This window comes from Periophthalmus magnuspinnatus, chromosome 7 (assembly GCF_009829125.3).
Source record: "Periophthalmus magnuspinnatus isolate fPerMag1 chromosome 7, fPerMag1.2.pri, whole genome shotgun sequence".
Classification (NCBI taxonomy): Eukaryota; Metazoa; Chordata; class Actinopteri; order Gobiiformes; family Gobiidae; genus Periophthalmus; species Periophthalmus magnuspinnatus.
The window spans coordinates 27,933,111-27,936,503 of NC_047132.1; positions in this window are offsets into that span (position 1 = coordinate 27,933,111).

The following is a 3,393-nucleotide window of genomic DNA, read 5'->3' on the forward strand; positions in this document are numbered from 1 at the left end:
ATGTCAGTGCAGGGAAAGCGGAGTCATAGATTAGATATGGATTGACTGACATGAAACGGTATATTACCTCAAGCGTATTGTGTCCTCACTCAGCCACGTTAAAAGAAAGTGCGTACTGTGAACATACTGTACACTTCTGGTCTTTGTCTTGATTTCTGTGGTGAAATCATGCGCAATTTCTGTTATGTTTTGCAAAAATCTACTGTTCAATCGACTGCTTTTAACCGTGTCATAGTTGTTTCCTCTTCTCCTTTACCCTCTGACGTTGTATTTAGTGTGATTCATGCATCTTTCGCTAATCGTTATAGCCCAGTATTCAACACGTCATTGCTCAAAGCTCTGTACTTTCTTTGTTCTCCGGTTTTATTTTCTTAATCCGGGACACGCATAGGATTCAGCAGCCATTTTTGTACGCGTTTTTAAAAATCCAGTGTGATCAGCAGCTGTCTATCGGAGGTGGCGACAACTTTGCGGGTCTTCTAACGGTGAAGTCGGCTGAGTTGCTTCTTTTATGAAGTCGTTTTGATGAAGATTGCGATTTACAATGTGCAAATTATGACGTAATTATCCACGGGTGTCTATTATAACTATAGAGCAGACACAAGCACAATAGGTTTTGTTTAACGTTAGTTATTATAGACAAAAGACAATGATGACTGTGTTCACTACAGAAATATAACACCACAGCTCCTCTCCCACAGTAACAGGACATATTTAAAACATCTAAAGGCCTATTTATACCAGCCTCTTAAAGCCTAGACACTAATATATTTACTGTAATATATTGTACACATACACATACATACTTGTACAAATATATTGCTATTTATTCTCTCTTTGTTAAACATTCTGATATAGTTATTGGTGAAGTCAAAGTATAAAACAAATGCAGATGTTTAACTGTTTTAAATGCTGTTCCTTTTTGTTTCTAGACACTTCATCAGCTTCATCACTTTTACATTCTGAACTGCCACACATAAAATAATACTTCATGTGTCGTCCCAGACAGTATAAATAGAGTTGTCCCTCGCTATAACGCGGTTCCGCTTTCGCGATCTCACTGTTTCGCTGAGTTTTTTATTGCAATTTTTCATGCTTTTTCACATCGTATGATCGTGCATTGTGTTCTGCGTCCTGATTGGCTAAGGGACCGTAGATAATTGTCCATCAGTCTCCTCCGTGCCGTGTCTCCTGTACAGTACAAAACATGTTCAGACAAATTTACATAAACGTTCGATCGCGGTGTGACTCTGAAGTGCTGTACGTTTGCAATTTGTTTTCTCCGCGACAAAACCCACAATGTCGATGAAACGTTCTGCACCGACGAAGATTTGAACTTTGAGAGTGTTTAAGCGAGAGAGAAATGTGAGAAAATGTTAATGCCTGTGTGAGAAAAGTGTATAAAGTGTGTGGTGAGGGGTTTTACAGCCAAAAACATCTAGAATAACTGTGAAAAATAAAGCTGATACCTCACGGATTTCACTTATTGCGGGTTATTTTTAGAACGTAACCCCCGCGATAAACGAGGGACCACTGTAATCTTAAATTGATTACTGTATAATTGCTCTATTGTAGTTTAATTAGCTCACATCCTCGCTGACATAAACGTGTACAGTGGCTCTTCTCCTCTCTCCAAGTCTGAGTGTTTAAAGTGTCTTTTATCTCCTTTACCCATCAGCGCTGAAGTGCCCCTAATTTTATAAATCAATGGCAGTTTGTAATTCTCTTCATTTAAACAAAGGCCAAGGGAATAAAAAGCCATTAAGATGACATGTGAATTGGCAGACAAACTGTTTAATTTGTGTGTGCGCAGTGAAGGGGGCTTTCCTGAGTGGGTCCAGGGGCAGCCCAAATTTACATCTGATTGGAGTTTAATGGTCCATGGACACTTTTCTCCTTCGCCATCACCATGACGACCAAGCTTTTCTCAAGATTTTTTTTTTCCAACCGGCTAAAACATCCCCTTTTTTTTTTTTTTTGTCCATTTGGGGCGCGTCATGCGAGCCAAATGGGACTGGGGGCTTGTATGTATCAATTTGTTTCTGTTGCAGCGCCCACACTAGCTCCGGCAATGAATATATGGTCCATTGAATTCGCCGGGACAAAGGCCACAGCTGATGCGGTTTCCACGGAGACACGCCCACACAAAGCATAGGAATGATGACATATGGTCCCAACCTGCCCAGTCAGGCGGACCCCCAATAGTCCCCCCCTCCTCCCCTGCATTGATGAGACAAAACCCCACGTTAGTCATTTATCCGTGCTTACTCATTTCATGGTAAAATAAACTTCTTATAAAGTTTGGGGCTGGTGAAAAAAAGCTTCCGTGTAAAGTGGGGGGGATTCATCATGAAGTCATTAACAAAGGCTCCTTTACCACCTGCTTCTGCGTTAATACGGCCATTAAGGAGCCGAGGTTTTGTTTAAGGAGAAAAGCGAAGGAGACGGAGCCAAAAAGCATGAAGTTAAAGACATTAGTGAATGAATGTCACTTTGAATATAAGCCAAAATATCAAATCAGAGGAAAGGGGGGGGGGTTTCGTATGACTTTAAACAGCTCATTAATATGAAACGACTACGAACTTATGTGTCGACTGTTAAAAGGTTTGGGTTATGTAATAAAATAGAAATAGTAATTCAAACGTTTCAAAAATCACTCTCGAACTGTTTTTTCTCTTAGTTTATAAAGTGAAGACATCGCGCTGAAACTATATTTTTATGTTACGCTGACACCATCCTTACAACAGTATCAAGAAAAGCTACACAGTGCATCTTTAATGAACTCAACCAAAAGAACAACTAAACATAGATAAGAATTAGAGCTTTCTAGTAATGTGATACACGACATTTATTACTAGTAAATCTTAAAAACATATGATGTCCTCTTTTACATATTGTACACACTTGTACACACTCAGCAGCAGCAGTAGTAGCAGTGTGTGTGTGTTTGTGTGTGTGTGGTTGTGTGTCTGAGCTGTGGGGAAGTCCCCCGTCCCTCACAGAACAGGTGTTTTGGTGCTGGGGCCTGGTGCCTTCAGGAAAGATAAGCTCTGTGTGAACCAGACGATTGGTCGAACTAAGGCATGAGTCACCGCTCACCAATGTGCTGACGTCACTCAGTCTGTCTACGGGACGCTGGGAGACTCAGAGGAGCTGCTGCATGTATGTACGCTAAACAAATCAATCCAACTAATATAATAGCATTTACTGAAGAAAACACCTCAAATGTAATCTAATGTATCATCTCAGGCGCTCAGTTATGGTGTTCAAATGCAAAATGACTCAGTGTTACATGCGTTCAGTTTGCTGGTCTGTGTGATTCTTCAGTCGTCCAGGTATGATTCATAATAAAAGAAAAGTTCAAATCTGTCAACTGAATCAGAATCAGAATCA